The sequence below is a fragment of the Rattus norvegicus genome, chromosome Y (genome assembly GCF_021556685.1).
Source record: "Rattus norvegicus strain SHRSP/BbbUtx chromosome Y, alternate assembly SHRSP_T2T, whole genome shotgun sequence".
Lineage (NCBI taxonomy): Eukaryota > Metazoa > Chordata > Mammalia > Rodentia > Muridae > Rattus > Rattus norvegicus.
The window spans coordinates 21,087,525-21,108,539 of record NC_141555.1 but is presented as its reverse complement, the minus strand read 5'-3'; positions in this window follow the sequence as shown (position 1 = coordinate 21,108,539).

Sequence of the window (21,015 nt, the reverse complement as noted above, 5' to 3'; positions counted from 1 at the left end):
CAAAATTGACCATATAATCAGTCAATCTGCAGGCCTTAACAGATACAGGAAGATAGAAATAATCCCATGCATTCTATCAGATCACAACACACTAAGACTGGTCTTCAACAATAAAAAAAAATCACAGAAAGACCATATATACATGGATGTTAAAAAATGCTCTACTCCATGACAACTTGCCAAGAAAGAAATAAAGAAAGAAATTAAAGACTTCTTAGAACTTAATGAAAATGAAGATACAACATACCCAAACGTATGTGAGAACAATGAAAAAGAAGCGAAGAGGAAAACTTTAAGCTCTGAGTGCTTGCGAAAAAAAAAAAAAAGAAATAAGAAACAGCAGAGAGCATATGTAAGCAGCTTGAGAACACATGTAAAAACTCTAGAACCAAAAGAAATAAGTAAACTCAAGATAAGTAGAAGGCAGGAAATCATCAAACTCAGGGCTGAAATCAACCAAGTAGAAATGAAAAGATCTATACAAAGAATCAACATAACAAGGAGCTGTTTCTTTGAGAAAAACAACAATATAGATAAACTCTTAGACTGAATAACTAGAGGTCACAGAGACTGTATCCAAATTAACAAAATCAGAAATGAAAAGGGAGACATAACAACAGAATCTGAAGAAATTAAAAAAAAATCAGCAGATTCTAGTATAAAAGCCTATAGTCCATAAAACTGCAAAATCTGGAGGAAATGGACAATTTTGAAGAAAGATACCAGGTAGCAAAGTCAAATAAGTAACAAATAAAAACAACCTCACAACTCCTAAAGAAATAGAAGTCATTAAAGGTCTCTCAACCAAAAAGTGCCCAGGTCCAGACAAGTTTAGTGCAGAATTCTATCAGACCTTCATAGAAGACCTCATACCAATACTATCCAAACTAGTCCACAAAATTTAAACAGATGGAGCGATACCGAATTCCTTCTATGAAGCCACATTTACTCTTATACCTAAACAACACGAAGACCCAATAAAGAAATCGAGCTTCAGATCAATTTCCCTTATGAATATTGAGGCAAAAATACTCAATAAAATTCTTGCAAACCAAATCTAAGAACACATCAAAAAAATCATCCATTATGATCAAGTAGGCTTCATCCCAGGGATGCAGGGATGTTTTAATATAGGAAAATCCATCAACGTAATACATTATATAAACAAATCGAAACAAAAAACCGCATGATCATTTCATTAGTTGCTGAGAAAACATTTGACAAAATTCAACAACCCTTCAGGATACAAGTCCTGGAAGATCATGAATTAAAGGCCAATATCTAAACATAGTGACAGAAATATACAGCAAACCTCTAGCTAACACCAAACTAAATGGAGAGAAATTTGAAGCAATCCCAGTAAAATCAGAGACGAGACAAGTCTGCCTACTCTCTCTCTGCTTATTCAATACAGGACTCCATGTCATAGCCAGAGCAAGCAGACTGCAAAAAGAGGTCAAATGGGTTCAAATTGGAAGGGAAGAAATCAAAATATCACTATTTGCAGATTGTATGATAGTCTACTTAAGTGACCCCAAAATTTCCAATAGAGAACTTCTTAACCTGATAAACAACTTCAGCAAAGAGACAGCATATGAAATTACCTCAAACATACTAGTAGCCTGCCTCTACTCAGTGGAAAAACAGGCTGAGAAAAAAATAATGAAATCACACACTTCACAATAGTCCCAAATAATAGAAAATAACTTGGTGTGAGTTTAACCAAGCAAGTGAAAGAACTGTATGACAAGAAGTTCAAGTCTTGAGGTTGGGGATTTAGCTCAGTAATAGAGCATTTGCCTAGGAAGCGCAAGGCCCTGGGTTCGGTCCCCAGTTCCGAAAAAAAGAACAACAACAAAAAAAGAAGATCAAGTCTCAGAAGAAAGAAATTGTGGAAGATCTCAGAAGATGGGAAGATCTTCCATGCTTATGGATTGGCAGGATAAATATAGTAAATATGGATATTTTGCCAAAAGCAATCTACCGATTCAGTGAAATCCCCATCAAAATTCCTACTCAATTCTTTAATATAGAGAGAAAGAGCAATTTGCAAATTCATTTGGAATAATAAACCCAGGATAACTAAAAGTATCCTCCACAATGAAAGAACTTCAGGTGGATTCACTATCCCTGAACTCAAGTAGTATTACAGAGCAATAGTCATAAAAAGTTTAAGGTACTCATACAGAGACAGACAGATAGGTCAGTGGAATAGAATTGAAGACCTAGAAAAGAAACCACACACCTAAGTTCACTTGATCTTTGGCAAAGGAGATAAAAACATCCAAAGGAAGAAACATAGCATTTTCAGCAAATGGTGCTGGTTCAACTGGAGGTCAGCATATAGAAAAATGCAGATAGATCCATGCTTATCACCATATACAAAGCTTAAGTCCAAGTGGATCAAGGACCTCCACATCAAACCAGATACACTCACACTCACAGAGGAGAAAGTGGGGAAGAGTATTGAACACATGGGGACTGGAGAAAATTTCCTGGACAAAACATCAAGGCGTCGTTTTCTAAGATCAAGAATTGACAAATGGGATCTCATAAAACTGCAAAGCTTCTGAAAGGCAAAAGAAGCTGTCATTAGGACAAATCTGCAAACAACAGATTGGGAAAAGATCTTTACCAACCCTACATCTGATAGTGGGTAATATTCAAAATATACAAAGAACTTAAGCTGTTTGACTATAGAGAGCCAAAATACCCTATTAAAAATGGGGTACAGTGAGAAACAAAAGAATCTTAGCTGAAGATAATTGATTGGCCAGAAATAACCTAATAAATGTTCAACATCCTTAGTCATCAGGGAAATGCAAATCAAAATAACCGTGTTATTCCACCTCACAACAGTCAGAATGACTAAGATGAAAACTCAGGTGATAAAAGATGCTGGTGAGGATGTGGAGAAAGAGGAAAACACCTCCATTGGTGGTGGGATTGCAGAATGGTACAACCATTCTGGAAACCAGTATGGAGGTTCCTTAGAAAATTGGACATTGAACTACCTGATGACCCAACTATAACACTCTTGGGCATATACCCAAAATAAGCCCCAACATAACAAAGACACATGCTCCACTATATTCATAGCAGCCTTATTTATAATAGCTGGAAGCTTGAAAGAACCCAGATGCCCTTCAACAGAGGAATGGATACAGTAAATGTGGTACATCTACAAAATGGAATATTATTCAGCTATCAAAAACAATGACTTTATGAAATACATAGGCAAATGGAATGAACTAGAAAATATCATCTGGAGTGAGGTTACTCAAAAACCGAAAAACACACTTGATATGCACTCATTGATAAGTAGATTTTAGCCAAAAATCTGATTATTCATCATGCAATCCACAGATCACATGAAACACAAGAAGGATGACCAAAATGCAGATGGTTCACTCTTTCCTTAAAAGGGGAATCAAAGTACCCATAGGAGGGTAAAAGGAGGCAAAGTTTATTGCAGATGCTGAAGGACCGGCCATTCAGAGCCTGGACCACATGATGCCCATATATGTACAGACACCAAAACTAGATGACATGGATGAAGCTAAGAAGTGCAGGCTGATAATGACTGGATGTTTATTTCTCCTGAGAGACACAGGCAGAATATGTCAAATACAGAAGAAAACACCATCAGAAAACCATTGAATCAAGAACCAGACCGCTGTTGCAGGAATTAGAGAAAGGATTGAAAGAGCTGAAGGGTTTTGCAAACCCACAATAATAACAATATCAACCAACCAGATCTGCCAGGAACCAAACCACAACAGAAAGACTATACATGGACTGACACATGGTTCCAACTGGATGTTTCCAAAGGATGGCCTTGCTGGAAACAATGGAATGAGTTGGAGAAAGTGCCATGAGGTGGTGAGAAGAAGGTATATCCTATTGTTTTACAATAGAATATTCTCTAAAAGTCAGTTAAGTCCATTTGGTTTTTACCTTCTGTTAACTGTTTATGTCTCTGTTTAATTTCTGTTTCCGTGATCTATCCAGTGATGAGAATGGGTTGTTGAAATCTCCTACTATTGTTTGCGGTGCGATATGTTCTTTGAGTTTTAGTAAGTTTTTTTTTTTTTGTTTGTTTGTTTGTTTGTTTGATTTTTTGTTTTGTTTTGTATGTAGGTGCCCTAGTATTAGGAGCATAGATATTCATGATTTCGAGTTCATTTTGCTGGATCTTTCCTTTGATGAATGTGAGGTATCCTTACTTATGCTTTTTGATGACTTTTGGTTGAAAGTCGATTTTATATGATATTAGATCTTCAGACAATTTGCTTGGAAAGTTGTTTTCTAGACTTTTACTCTGAGGTAGTGTCTGTCTTTGTCTATGACTTATGTTTCCTGTAGTGCAAAACGCTGGGTACTCATTACATATCCAGTGTGTCAATGTGGGTTCTTTTAGTGGGGAATTGAGTCCATTGAAGTTGAGAGATACTAAGGAATAGTGATGGTCACTTTCTTGTATTTTCATAATTGGAGGTTAGTTTATGTCTGTGTGCTTCTCTTTGTTTTGTTGTGAAAAGATTAATTTCTTGCTTTATCTATGATATTACTTGCCTCCTTGTGTTGGGGTTTGCCAGTTAGTGTCCTTTGTAAGACTGGATATGTAGAAAGATATGGTGTAAATTTGGTTTTGTCATGGAATATCTTAGTTCCTCCATCTATGTAAATTGAGAGTTTTGCAGGATACAGTAGCCTGGGCTGGCATTTGTGTTCTCTTATTTTCTGGATGACATCTGTCCAGGATCTTTTGGCTTTCATAGTCTGTGGTGGGAATCCTGGTGTGATTCTGATAGTTCTGCATTTATATGTTACTTAAACATTTCCCTTACTGCTTTTAATATTTTAAATTGTTTTGTGCATTTGGTGTTTTGAATATTATGTGATGAGAGGATTTCCACTTCTGGTCCATTCTATTTGGAGTTTCGTAGGGTTTGTGTGCATTTACGGGCATTTCTTTCTTTAGATTAGGGAAGTTTTGTTCCATAATTTTGTTGAAGATATTACTGTCCCTTGATGATGGCAGTCTTTACTCTCTTCTATACCTGTAATCATTAGGTTTGATATTCTCATTATGTTCTGGATTTTCTGTAAGTTTTGGGCTAGGAGCTTTTTCTGTTTTACATTATCTTTGAAAGTTGTGTCAATGATTTCTATGGAATCTTCTGCTCATTAGATTCTCTCTTCTATCTCTTTTTTCCTGTTGGTGATGCTCACATCTATGACTCCTTGTCTCTTTACTAGGTTTTCCATATCCAGGGTCGTCGTCCTTTGTGCTTTCTTTATTGTTTCTAATTCCATTTTTAACTCCTGGATGGTTTTGTTCATTTCCTTCTCCTGTTTTGTTGTTTTTCCAGTAGTTCTTTAAGATACTTTTTGTGTTCCCTCTTTATGGGATTCTAATTGTTTACTTCTGTATATTATGTTTTCCTGTATTTTCTTAAGGGAGTTATTTATGTCCTTCTTAACATCCTCCATCGTCATGATAAAATGGGAATTTAAATATATATCTTGCTTTTCTGGTGTGTTTAGATATCCAGTGTTTGTTTTAATGGGAGAATTTGGTTCTGATGAGCCCAAGTAGTATTGATTTCTGTTGCTTTTGTTCCTGTGCTTGCCTCTAGCCATCAGGTTGTCTCTGGAGTTAGCTTGTCTTGCTCTTTCTGACAATGGTTGACCGTCCTGTAGGCTCGTGTGTCAGGACTGCTATAGACCTGTTTTCCTGTTTTTTTTTTTTTTACCCAGTTATGTTAACAGAGTATTCTGCTCTCAAGCATGAGGTTGATCCTGTCCACTGGTTTTCAGCGGTCCCTGTAGGCAAGAACCAGAAGGAACTTGCCATACTTCTCCTAGATCCCTCTGTGTGGGGCGGGGGCACAGATTGCACAACATATTTTCCTCTTGAGTCAGTAATATGGGCAAAGAGTAATCTTCTCTGGTTTCCCAGGAGTGTCTGCTTCTCTGAAGGTCTAGTGCCCCACCCTCAGGATTCGGGTGCAGGGAGCTGTTTGAACAGATCAGCTCAGATCCAGGCACAGTCTGGAACATCATGCTCCTGCTGCTTTACTCCTCCAATATTCCTGTCTCCAGAGGTAATTTGCAGTTTATCTTGGGGCAAAGATGTAAGCAACGGTGGGCAGAAGTGACAGTCTCGGTGCCTTGTAGGCTCAGTATTTTCCACTCCTACGTGATCAACTCTCTCTCTCTCCCAAGGCATCTAGGAGCGCGGAGCTCTGGGCAAGGATCAGCATGGTTCTGGAGACAGCTAGAAACTGGACGTTCCTGAACCTGGAGGAGGTCTGCCTTTGTGTGTCCTGAGTCCACCAGATAGGTGACTTTGAGCAGAAAAGTTGGATTCACCTCTGGTCTCAGGGATGAAGTCGCTCCTCGGGGTGACTTTCAGCTCTCCATGACGGCTGCAATCAGAAATGATCAGCCCCTACTGCTACTATGGCACTATGCACAGGAGGCCCAGATGTAGCTAGGTGGTTTTTTCTTGAGTCAGAAATGTGAGCAGAGGTGTCAGGGGTTTATGCTCCTCTAATGGTCTCAGTCTTCCCCATGCCACATGAGATTTGGGGGTAGGTTGCTCTTTGTACCAGTTCAGATCCAGCTTGTACTGCAAGGCTCCTGCAGCTTGACTGCTCCTATATTCATGTGTCCAGAAGCACTATGCAGTTTCCTCTTGGGCTAGGGATTTGTGCCCAGGTGGGCAGAAGTGACAGTTTCTCTCCCTGAGGTCTCAGTATTGCCCACTCTTCTGGGTGATCAGCTCTCTGTCCCACAGAGTTTCCAATGGAGTTTCAAATGTTCATTCCCTATCCTACAGGTCTCCAATCTTTCCAATTCTCCTCCAAAGTGTGTTGGAGAAGAAACCTCTGGTCAAGGGAAAGTACAACAGGCCCCATCAGACAAAGAGGGCTGCAAAACTTCTTCTCTTTAAGGCAATCTTAGAGATTTCTCATATTCCAGAAATGAATTAAGTCATGCCCCCTCTCCACGAGATAATTTAATACCTTCGACATCTGACAAAGGAGGGCAGATAGCTATGTCTATTCACAAAGACAGTCAAAGATGTGCTCCATCTCCACCACAGTGCCTTATGCAATCTGCTTCCAGTAAAGTTAGTAAGAAACCTGATTCTGCTGACAAAGGGGATTTCAGAACTTTCCTATTAAACTAAGAGAACCTTCAAAGTCCTCCACTATTAAAAAATGGGCTTAAATCATCTCTTATGGGCCAAGTGGTACAAAATGCAGTCACAATTCCCCAAGTGAACCTCATAACACACATCAGAGACAAAACTTTCTGCTTGTAAACTATTAGATCAAGAACCATTACCAGTTTCAGAAGGGACTCTTGAGAGTTCCCCACCCACACAAGATGTGGTTGAAAATTCTGAGTTCACCCACGAACTCTTGTGCCTTCTCCACATAACAAATGGAATCTAGCACCCTCACCATCTCTCCCAGTACTTCCAATGTCCATATACAACAGAGAATTATTCAGTATCCTCTACCACAGTCAAACAGTCATGGACAGTCCATACTTATACAATGTATAGAGAAGACTAAACACCCCCTTCCTCCTCAGGGGACTCTAGGTCATTCTGTCCTGAAAGGAGAGGCTCCAAAATTTTCCACATATACAACAGAGATGCTAGAATTTCCCAAACTGAGCAGGATTCTCTGAGAAGTACTCTATCTCATAAAGAGACTGTGGGACAAGAAACATCTACAAAATGAGTTCTTCCCACAGCCACATCTTTAGAAATGGCTAGTGGATGTGACACATGTACAAAAGATGTTCTAGGACATATTACATCTGTGGAGAAGGTTATTGATCCAACCATATGTGACCGAGGAGTGGGGGAATATGATATGCAAACACCAGTGTCTGTAGCATCCTCGATATCTGAGGAAAGGGATTCCTCATTCTCCATTTGTGCAGAAGAATGCATACGTCCTCCACAAACTTCACAGGAGGCTATTTGTACTTCCTTATCTCCTCAAGATCAGGCCATCTTCCCCAACTCCAGAAGATGCTACATACTCTTCCAAATATACACAAAGGGTTGCCAGTCCTTCTTTATATCCAAAAGTGGGCCCAGAAAATCTGACAAATACATCAAAGGCTCTGGATTTTACCTCATCTTCTGAAGTGGCCTTGGTACCTGTTTTGCCTATCAAGAAGGATAGGAAACCTGACACTTTTATTCGAAAGTCTGTTTTCACTTCTCCAGCAGAAGAAATTGTTCTTGGAATTTCCAAAATTACACAACGATATATAGAAATATCCTTATCTGCTCAGGAGTCTCTGAGACCTCTCTCAGATATGTCCATAATGCTCTAGGAGAGGTCACATCTTCAGAGGTAGCTCTAATACCTTCCCCCCATTCTGTTGTCACATTCAGGATTTCTACACATATACATGGTACATAATGACCTTCCTCATCTGAGAAGGATGTCTTAGGATCTACTGCATCTGAACAGCATGCTTTACAGCTATTCCCATCTACCCAAGTAGATTTATTTCACCTGTCCAGTCTGTGGAGAAATAGTCAACATTCTCTCTCTTCCAAAGCTGACCACAGACATCCAGTTTCTAGAAACAAAGGGTTGAGATCTGATCCTTCTGATGGAGTCTTGAGAAATTTCTCCTATACGGAAGACAGTTTCAATCATCCACTATTGCCAAAAGGGATCTTGTGCCAATTTCTGCTGCCAAAGAGACACAAAAACCTACAACTATTTCTCAGGTGAGTCCCACACCTTCTCCATCTTTCCAAGGGCCTTGGAATTTCCCAAAAATAACCAAGGAAATGTGTAAAGTTGCCACCGCTAACAAGGACATGCTGGATATTCTATATCATCCAAATATGCTCAAGTAACTCCTCTGTCTAACAAAAAGGTATACCCAGGCTTTCAGGGAATTTCTTCACCATTCTCTAGGGCTCCAAAAAGTTTTCTCCATGCTCAAAGTGTTTTTTCATTGTGCAAATTAGACTTCAAAAATATAAAACCATTTTTATATTTCCAAAAGTCTGAAGGAAAGTCCACATCGAAAAAAAATCATTTAGACCTTGTGACATTAACCAAAGTATATCAGAAAAATTCCATGTCTTCTAAAGCATCTAAAAATTAATCTGGGTTTAGCACTCTTCCTGGGAAACATTTACCATCAGCCATACAATACCCAGGACCATCGAAATATAAAAAGGGGAATCTAGAAACTTTGCAATCTGCCCAAAGGTCTTTAGGATGTTCAGCACCTTCTCCAAGAGCTCGGTGAACCCAGAGAACAAAAGAACTAAAGATATCTACCCAACGTGTTTTCGCTAGAACCACACATTTCTTCTTTTCTTTTATACCAAGACAGACGTCCATCTTCCTTCTCCCCATCTCTGATCTCTTCATCCAATTTGTCCTCCCTACCAAATGGCTCTTTACTCTGAATTGGATGCCAATTACTAAACCATAGATATATGGAAGGAATATCTGAGAGGCAGTGGCTAACAAGACAACTCTTGTGACATAAGAGAATTAGCTAGGGCTCTCCAGGATACCAGAGATTTTTCAGGCAGGTCCTAATGATGATGTCACTGAGAACTGCCCTGGCCTACCCGCTGAACAGATTTCCGTACTTTGACCAGATTCAAGGGTGACATTTCCAGAAGTGTCTCCTGTACACAGTAGAAACCTTCATATACTACATCTCTCTAAATCTAGAGACTTCTTTCTGCTTCATTAGTGATTAAATGCTCTGAATGAAGAAAGATAGTCAGGGGCTCGTCATGGGTATAAAAGATGTAGGAACACGGAAGGAAAGAGATTCTTCTGGAGATTAATTTTTTCCCAAGTCCAATCCTGTGACAATAATTTCATTTCCCTAGGTTTTGTTTGTTTACCAGGTGCCAGTATTTTCCCCACAGAATTTAATTGAGTGAACATTGTGCTACAATTTCTGACTGTAGATTCATTAAAAGGGCACATTATATATGTTCCTGCATGTGTATTCAAAAATTTAATTTTATAATTCCATTTTTTGCAATGAATTTGGCAACAAACAGGGCCCAGCTATAGAGTGAATATAACAGTGTAAATATTTTGTACCTCCTTCAAATGATGAACTCCCAAATCCTTATTTTATCCAAAAATTATGAGACATCACTAAAGCAAAGGAGAACTTTAACTATAGAATATGGTTCTGTAGTTCTATTAGATATCAGTTCTCTAATATTTACCTTCCTGTTGTCCCAGGGCTAGACTTGAGGCCTTTGGATATTTTACCATGATTCTTTCTTCTGACATTATATATATTCCTGAATGTGTACTGAAAAATTCTGTTTTCCAATTGATTTTTTGCAGTAATTTTGGCAACAAAAGGGACTCAGCTATAGAGTGAACATAAAAGTGTAAATATTGTGTATCTTCTTCACATGATAAACTTCCATATTTTTATTTTATCCAAAAAATACAAGACATCATTAAAGGAAAGGACAGCATGAGCTATAGAATGTTTTTTGTAGTCCCATTAGATATCAGTTCTCTAATATCTGCCTTCATGTGTTCCCAGGAAAAGAATTGAGGGGTTTGGATTTTTTAGCATGATTCTTTCTTCTGGCCAAACAAGATTCAGGAGGATGTACAGGATTAGGAATGTCTTGAGGTACAGTGAAATCTCAGCTTCATTAGATTCATAAGAACGGAAGAGAATCTATTTGGCACTGGCATTTATGGATTCTACTCTCTTGACTTTGTTTCCCAGAATCCAAGTTAAAATCCCATCTAACCACATAGCTGTATATATCTATCTATCTATCTATCTATCTATCTATCTATCTATCTATCTATATAGATAGATAGATATAGATATAGATATAGATATATAGATATATAGATATAGATATAAAGATATAGACATACATAAATAGATACATACACACACAAACACACACATTATATATATACACATATATATATATATATATATATATATATATATATATATATATATATATATCTGCCACCAAAACTAGATAAGATTGATGAAGCTTATAATTACATGATTCGAAAAAACGGATATAGGTCTATCCTGATAGACACAGCTAGAGCATGTCAAATACAGAAGTGAATGGAAGTGGCAAACCAGTGAACTGAAAACAGTTCTCTTGTTGGTAGATTTTGAGAAAGGATTACAAGAGCTGAAGGTACTTTCAATCAGATAAGAAAATCAATGCAAACGAACCTTAGTTCTCTGGTACTATACGGATATTCAAAGACTGTACATTGATAGACCTATGGCTTGAACTGCATATGTAGCAGTGAATGGCCGTGTTGGGCACCAATGGAACCAGATGCCCTTGGTCTAAACGAGGTTTTATTACCAATTCAAGGGAATGTCAAAAGGCAGTAAGAGCAATTATACAGTAGGGGTAGGGGGACCGGTTAGGTTACTTATGGGCAGGAAACAGGGATCGTATTTGAAATGTAAATATGGACAAAACAAATTAATAAAGCAAAAAATTTGCTAAAAATAAATAAATTAATTATGTTAAAGATAAGAAAACTGCCATATAAACACATACTGACTGAGAAATATAAAGGGTCACTATCAGGCAATGGGAGTCAGAGAAATACTATCGGAAAGACTGATATGATCAACTAGAAAAACGTCTCTCTCCCAAATACCAGTATCAGACACAAACTGCACCATAGTTATACAAATAATCGAGGATTTTACTCTGAGCTGAGGACACAATATTTGTCTTTCACTTCTTCCTTAGGACCTTTTACTTCTGGGCTAAAAAATAAAAGCCTTTAGCTCTAAGGAAAAGAACAGTGCTCTTCCCAACATTAATATATTAATGATATAAACTCTCTGACTTCCAGGAACCACTAGAAGCAGGGAAGTCCAGATGCTTCTGACAGGCACTGAGCTGCTGATCCCATGTGTGGAAGGATCAGATCAATTCTATCTCTTCAACATACCTACTCCACACCTACCAAGGACTCAGTGAGATTTCCCAGGGTCGACATATTTCTTCCTTTTTTTTATACCAAGGCAGAAGGCCATCTTCGTTTTCCCCATCTCTGAGCTTTTCATCCTCTTTGTTCTCACTTCCAAATTGTTCTTTACTCTGAACTAGAGGTCAATTAGTAAAACCTATAGGTACTGATGGAATATCCGGGAGGCATTTGCAGACACGAAAACAATCGTGACACCACAGGATTAGCTAGGGCACCCCATGATACAAGAGATTTTTCATGGAGGTACTAATCATGATGTAACTGAGAACTGCCATGGCCTACCTCTAAACAACTTCCTTACATTGACCACTTTTGAGAGTTCCTTGTCCAGATATGTCTCCTGTGACACATGGGAAACCTTTATGTATTCCATCTCCCTAAAGCTAGAGTCTTCTCTTTGCTTCAATAGTGGATACATGCTCTGAATGGAGAAAGTTAGTCAGAGTCCTGGCATTGGTAGAAATGATCTAGGAACTTGTAGTGGAGGAGATTCTTCTGGATAATATCTTTATTTCCAGGTTCATTCCTGTGATATACAGTTCAATTTCTAGGTTTTCTCTGTTTCTAAAGGTCAGTATATTCCCTACAGACCTTTAGGTGAATGAATATTGTATTTCACTTTCTTATTGTACATTCCTTGATACGGGACTTTATAAATATTACTGAATGTGTACTTGTGGAAAGCTGTAATAGCTTCCACTGCTACAAGATGGCTCTGGCATCCCTTGCGTCAGCCTGGCTCCTCCCTGTAAACAAACTGTGGGTACATGTACAAGGGTGTGTTCGCGCCGAGTCTTTGCCCACCCCGGGGCATGCCAATGAGATCACAGCTATGCAGCCTATCAGGATGGAACACATTGCTTTGGGGGATATAAAGCTAACACTTCCTGGGTCAGTGTCATCTCCTCTTCAAGATGCAATAAACGCTTTGCTGCAGAAGGAACCTGGTGTCCACGCCTCGTTCTTGCTGGCGAGACATTGGGCATGAGACATCTGGTGCCGAAATCTGGGAAAAACGCCACACCATCGCTGGCGAGGAGGAAAACCCTCCGTTCTCAGAGAGGGTCCAGATCTGCAGGAAGAAGGTAGGCTCTGAGAGGCATTTTGGTCTTGATCTCTCTCATCTCAGAAGATGCAGTGGAAGCTCTTGTTATTGTTTTGGCAGCGCTCATTCGTTTTCTTTTGGCTTTTGATTTTATGGCTGCTGCTAGGCACAGTCAGAAGTCGTGCCTAGAAGATGAGAAATGCCGCCCAACAGTAATAGCAGGACAAGAGGCGTTAGAGGAGTTACAGAACAGCATGTCAGAAACAGTGGGAGGTGAAAGATTAGAAGCTTTAAGAAGGAAAGGTGCACCTAAGAAAAGAGGCCCTTCTAAGGACCTTGGATCCGAGGAAGCGAGAAATAAGGGAAAGGACACCCTGGGAGAGAAACAGGAAGGAGATAAAAGGAACATAGTATTTTGGGAGAAAAATTTTGTCTTCGTGCTTGTAAAAGGTGTGATTAGGCTCTCGAAACTTCACAGAGTCATACTCAACAGATTTGATAGAGGTAGACCACCTGAAACATTTATTCAGGAGAATCAAACAAAAAGATATCTCAAATCTAAACTTTTGTCTTCAGAGTTATATTTTACAGAATGTGCCTACTTGTATTGCTGGTCTCAAGGACTTTTAGCTGGGACCAGTCAGTACACTTCAGCTGCAGCATTAGTTTCATTTTCCCTACTCCCTACCCCCAAGTACATCTCAACGCCCATGCACAGCTTGATGGAGTTAATGTAATTCGGTTGTGAGTGGAAATATTCAGGACTGTGTTTCACTTCCATACCATTTGTTAATGTCAGTCGTGCTGCTCAGATATCCCTTATTATATCTCAGTATCTTACATGAATTTGGTTTCAACACATTGATGGACTAGTCCAGGAATTGAGACAGTCCATCGTCCATATCAACTCCACTACAGTGGATGGTCACCGTGGAAGTGGTGGGAAAGGGAAAATCCTACCTCTCTGCTGACTCCTATTGGAATCTGGGTCCCATTGGTTGGACACCATCTAGTTTTTCCCCTCTGTCTATTGTCTGTCCTTGGTGCACCAAGCTGTTCATGTATTTTAGTTTATGTCTGTGGTTTTTGTTTCTTGTTGCTTAAATGTTTTATGTTTCATGTTCAAAAGAGAAAATGGAAAAAAAAAAAGCTTTATCTGCTGGTCGTTCACACCTTGATTTGGTTTTAACTTATTTCAAAAAAGGTACAAATGAATAAAAAGCAGTTTCAATCAGTCCTTGGAGCCCTGTAACTGTAGCCAGGAGTCTAGGTCAGCTGGAGAAGCTGCCCGGGGGGAGGGGAGCTGAGCGTCTGCACGAGCTTATCTTAAAGGCACCAGCAGCTCCTCAGCTTCTTTGGTACAGGAGCTGATGGCTGTTTCTCTTAGAAAAAACCCTGACTTATTATTAGACTTATCAGGTGACAAATTGCTTCTCTTAAAATCATAGCTAGAAAAGTAAAAATGGTGCTTGGTCTAAATATTAAAGATTTGTGTAGCCATTCAATTTTGTTTCTGATTGGTTTTAAATGTATAAATATGCTCTACATGCCTTGGTTATGGACTATTGACTTTAAGTTATTGGATATGGTTAAAAATGTATAATATTGGTAACAGAAAGTTGACATAAAGCTGGTATTTTGGACAGAGTCATTCTAAACAACATGTTGCATGAGCCAACCTAGGGAAACAGGTCTAAATTGTGAAAATATTTTTATGGAATTCTTACTCTAGAAACCAGGCTTCTAAAAGAATTTAGGGCAATGTCTTTGAGGTATCGGAGACCGCACCATAATGCATTCATATGTAGGAATAGCAGTAAAACTTTGTACCATGAAGGACAGACTTGGCGTTTTGGAGACTGGATTTTGGAGACTAGCTTGTTGGAGATTGAGTTTTGCTTTACAAAGTTGTGGTTTGCCCTGAAGTTATCTGTATTTTGATGCTAATTCCACTGCCCCAAGGACAGCTGCCTAGTCACTACTCAGAACTCAGGTGACCTTGTGGTTGTGCTCTATTGTTATAAGGAGAACTTAAGGATTGTGATTAAGGATTGCCAGTGTTGCATTGACTAACTCAAACTTATTTACAATTGAGAAAAAATCAAACAGGTAGAGATTGGTACAGGATTTAAAAAGGATTGATGAGGTTTTAGAACTTGTGAGAGCATTACAGCCAGTTTGCTTACTCCAACTGCCACTTCAACAGTGATTTAGATGATTGATTTTATGCACTTTGTTTACGTCCTGGCGATTGTTAGTTTTCATTTCATGAGCTTCCTTATAATTTTAGAGAGCCCATTAAGTGATATCATTAAAAATTTTACAAAAGAATGGCTAATAGCCTTGTATTATGTAATTTTGTTGCTTCTTCAATGTAAGAAGTTAGAACTTTGAATCTTTCAGTGTATATGGAAAATTTTACTACAAACATTTGCTCTCAAAATGAGCTTTAATATTTGGGGTTTAGCTGTTACACTATTCCAGAAAAGAATATTTGAAACTAAATTTAAGCTTCCAAGGATATGTTAATTGCCAAAATACCTCATCTTACCAGTGCACTTAAGTCTCTGTTATTCTCATTGGAGATAAAGCTTTTGTCATATTAGTACAAAATTGTAGGCTAGAGTCATGGAAGTATTTTCAAAAGAAACCTGGTGAAACACACATTATTCCAAACAGCAATCAAATTGGTTATTACAAAATACTGATATTTGACCTATTACATATACAAATTTCAGGCAAAATTGATAATTTTACTCTTTGCATGCTTTTAGATTTACTGTAAATTTGTGCATTCAACCCATAGAAAATGGGCTTAGTGTATTTATAGGTGGGTCATCTAATGAAATGTCTACATGTATGATTGGATCACTTGTTTATTCTCTTGAGTTTCCCCTGCTTCAACACAGACTACTAAATTACGTGCTGTAGCCACTGTTTTTAAATGTTAAAAATCAAGCTTTCAATTCATATACTGATAGCCAATGTGTGGCTTGTGGTTTTACAATTGATTATAAAGTTTTCACTTTTTTTTAGGTACTGCTAGCCTCAAATTTTACAATTACTTAATGCTTTATTAGAGACACTTTTTCTACTGGAAATCAGTGAGTGATGATTTCAGTGTGAATATCTGACAACTCACTGTCCTTTCAGTGCTCTGGCTCAGACAACTAAACATAACCATAGAACCAGCTCTTTGAAAGTGGTAATGGAGTTGATAACACACCCTCACGAAAAGAGGAAGACACCATTTGCTTACTTTCAATGCCCAGCCTCACCCTGCCAACTCTGGGATTTCTAAAGAAGGCTAAATCTGGACCTTGTTTACAGGATTTGGTATTTCAAATTAATGCTTATGTTTAGGTAAATAAAGCTGGTGAGGGGCTGGAGAGATAGCTTAGTGGTTAAGAGCACTAAGTACTGTTCCTTTATAGGCCATTTAAGAACTCAAACTGGATTGCCTGGACCCCTTAGCAACGGAGGACAATGATTATAGGCCTTACATAGAAACAATTAGTCAAAAATCTCATTCTTTATATCACCAAAACAATAATGCTAGAAACAACAATTTGGTATACAAGTCAATTTATAAATACCAGTGCTCAGTTTCCTCAACTTAATCCTCTAGGACTTATCTTAATAAATAATATTTTAAAAAATTTCAATAAATAAAAAGGGGGAGTTAACCCTGTATGCTAAGTAATACTCTTTTAATTTCAATTTTAAAATTTGTATGCCAAGGTTTATGGCACCCTACAATTAGGCATACTTCTGCCTAGGTGAAATAGAAATAGCCAAATATTGGCATGATCCTGTCCAGGTATTTTATATGGGGAAGAGGGAATGTTTGTGTTTTTTCTACACGATGCTGCAGGAATGTGACAGCTGCCTGAGTGTCTGGTGAGACTTGCTGATCCTGGGAGCATGAAGATTCAGCTCTCGTGGTTTGGGTCCCTGGAGTCATTCCTGTGCCCTTAGAGGAAGACGGAGGATTCCCTCTCATCTTTTGTCATCACAGAGATTTTGGTGTTGCTGCAGTTATTGTGTCCCATCCCACCACGGCCTGCGCTCTGACCCCATGTGCACTACTGCTTTCTGGAGAAGACTGGACTCCAGCTGTTACCCTTACCCCCCACATTCCCCTGGATACTCTTGCTGCCATGACAGGTGTTGTCAAATTGCAGTCTGTAGCCTCACAGGAATGCCATCTGGGTGAAGCTGCTGTGGACTGGGGAACTCTGCCCTGGTTCTGCAGATCTCAGACATGGTTCCATTGCCTGCTGGTTGTTCCAGAGAAGAATGACTGATCCTGAACTGTCCTTGGAAAGACCTTGGCATTTTCGCTGCTATTGTAGCAGCCATTACTGCTGCAGCCATTGTGTCTGCAGTGTCTGAGGTTACCCTCCCCCATTCTATTGTGTGGAAGCACAGTTAATGAACTTTCTGGAGTAGTTGCTAACAATTGGGAATTTTAAATTTTATTATAGGAGTGTGTTGACTATGGACCTTTGTGGTAAGGCCATAGCAGCTGAGGAGAACCAGATGAGGTGCCCACTAGTTATCATCGGGAGATGCTCAACCTCCGCAATCTCCTAAATCGCGAATGGAAGCAGAAGCTATTGTTCCTCTCTAGGTTTGTCTCCTAGTTCAAGGGAATGTGAAGGTGCAGTCATGGGGGTCAGAGAAGAAGGGGAAGGAAACGGGTAGGAATCTTATGGGCAGGAAAATGAGGAGCGAAATAACATTTAATGTAAATATAGAAACATCAAGTTAATAAAAGCAATAAAATTTGCTAAAAAATAAAAAAATGAAAGAAATAAAAGAAGAGAAAACTCACAGCGAATCATACCTATTGACTCAGAAAAGTAAAGTGGCAGTCAGTGGAAATATTAGTGGAAAGACTGAGATGAGGAAGTCTCAACTAATAGCAATGCTGCTTCCCAGACTGCACTATAGCTATTCAAAACATGGAGGAGTTTACTCTGAGTTAGGGACATAATACCTGTCTCACCCATTATCCTTAGATCCTTTTTCTTCTTGTCAAAAAGAGTAAAGGCCATGAGCTCTCAGGAAAACAACTGTGCCCTTCCCAACTCTTGGCTTTTGGAATAAAGTAATTAATGATATAAACTGTCTGATTTCCAGGAACCATAAGAACAGGGAAGTCCAGATGCTCCTGAGAGGCTCTCAGCTCCTGATTCCCATAGATGGAAGGCTCAGATCAAGGTTATCTCTTTAGTAATACCACTAAATCCCTACCATGTACTCACTGAGCTGTACCAAGGACCATGTATATCTTCCTTTTTTTATACCAAGACAAAGGCCACCTTCCTTCATTCGTCTCATATCAGGTCTTTTCATTCTTTTTGTTCTCCTTCCCATATTGATGTTTACTCTGAACTAGAGGCCAATTAGTAAACCCTAGAGGTACTTACGGAATATCTCAGAGGCAGTTGCAGACACGACAACACCTGTGACTTCACAGAAGAAGATAGGTTTCTCCAGGTTACATGATATTTTTCAGACAGGGCCTAATGATGATGTCTTGAGAACTGCCATGTCCTACCTGCTGAACAGCTTTCCTTTCATTGACCAGATTCGAGAGTGCCTTTTCCAGGTATCTCTCCTGTGACACAGGGGAAACCTTTATTTACTCCATCTCTCTAAAGCTAGAGAATTCTTTTTCATCCATTATTGGTTTCTTGCTGTGAATGGAGAAAGATATTCAGGCACGTGGCATTGGTAGAAAAGATCAAGGAAAATGGGTTGGAGGAGTTTATTCTGGAAAATAATTCCATTCCCAGGTCCAGTCCTGTGACATACACTTCAATTTCCCAGGTTTTCTCTGTTCCTGAAAGGCCAATATTTTCCCAACATATCTTTAATTGATTGAATATTGTACTTCATTTTTGTATTGTACTTTTCTTTATAGGAGACTTTATATGTATATATTTCTGAATATGTACTCAAAACTTCTGTTTTGCAATTCCATTTTTTGCAATGAATTAGCAAAAAAGCCTGCCCAGCTATAGAGTGAATATAACACTGTAAATATTGTGTAACTCATTCAAATGATAAACTTCCAAATCCTTATTTCATCCAAAAATTATGAGACATCAGTAAAGCAAAGAACATCATGGATTATAGAATGAGGATCTCAGGTTCCATTAGATATCTGTTCTATAATATCTACCTTCCTGTATTCCCAGGGTCAGATGTAAGCGTTTTTGAGTTTTTACCATGATTCTTTCTTCAGGTCAAACACAAGACTCGGGAGGATGGGCTGGAAGAGGAATGGCTTCAAGTTCAGATATATCTCAACTTCAATAGTTCCATAATAACAGGAGGGAGTCTGATTGGCATTGGCCTTTGGTGATTTTACATTTTTGACTTAGTTGCACAGAATCCTTGCTAAAATTCCACCTAACCACATAGCGGTAGGAGCCACTATATATATATATATTATATATTATATATATTATATATTATATATATTATATATTATATATTTTATATATTATATATTATATATTATATAATATTATATATATATTAGATAGAGGTATAGATACATAGATAGATAGATAGATAGATAGATAGATAGATAGATAGATAGATAGATAGATCTGCCACAAAACTACATAAGATTGATGATGCTAAGAAATGCATGCTGCCAGGAAACAGATATAGATATTTCCTGAGAGACCCAGGTAGAGCATGCCAATTACCAAAGTGAAGGTTATTGGCAAACCAGTGGACTGTAACCGAACATCTTGTTAGTAAATTTGGAGAAAGAATTACCACAACTGAATGGGCTTTCAAGCCTATAAGAACAACAATGCCAACGACCCATAGCTGTCTGGTACTAAATCAATATTCGAAGACTGTACATGGACAGACCTATGGCTCCAACTGCATATGTAGCAGAGAATGGCCTTGTTGGACATCAATGGGAGGAGAAGCTCTTAGGCCTACCAAAGCTGGAACCCCCATTGTAGGGAAATGTCAGGGTGTGCTGGGGTAGGCAGTGGTTGCTGAGGGTGAACACCTTTATAGAAGAACTGGATGGGGAAGGGATAGGAGTCTTATGACTGGAAAACTAGGAAAGTGAGTAATATTTGAAATTAAACAAAAATATCCTATTTTTATAAAAGGAAAAATAAAAGTTTAACAAGCTGAACAGCCAAAGTGAGAAATCTCAATCTCACATGGGAGGTAAGAGTGAAGGACGTGGGTGAGAAAGGAGACAGTAAGGGAAAGAGGGGAACATGGACAGTTATTGGTGGGGGTAGGATTGAAGCCCTGAGTGCCTGCAGAATGAACGGAAATAGGCAACCTCAGGAGTTAAAAGGTTGGGGGTGGGGGGAGGCTCTAGAATATTCCAGAGACCTGAGAGGTAAGAGAATATCAGGATTCAGTGAAATGTCCAGGAGTGGGTAGAGGGAACTGGTAGAGACTACTTCCATGAGGAAGAGACAGCATCAAGTGAGGGATAAGGTTGCAAAACACACATCAAAACTCTGACCCATATTTGTTCCTCTCTGAAAGAACTTCAGGGACAAAACCAGAGAAGAGCCGGAGTAAAAGGAATTCCAGTGACCCGCCATATATGGGAACCAGATTAAGTAGAGTTCTCCAAGACCTGACACGATTACTCATGCTTTTTCATGTTCACAAAACAGACGTGACATGACCCAACATGGAGCTGAAACAGTCAGATACAGACAATTACACTCAGCCAATGAACAGAAGCTGGTAAGCCCTGTGGTTGAACTAAGGAAAGCTAGAGGAAGCTGAGGAGGGGAGCAACCCTGTAGGAGGACCAGCAGTGTTAACTAACCTGGACTCCAGTGTATTTTTCAGACTCTGATCCATCAATGTGGCATCATGCACCAGCTAATATGAGGCCTCTAAGACTGGCTT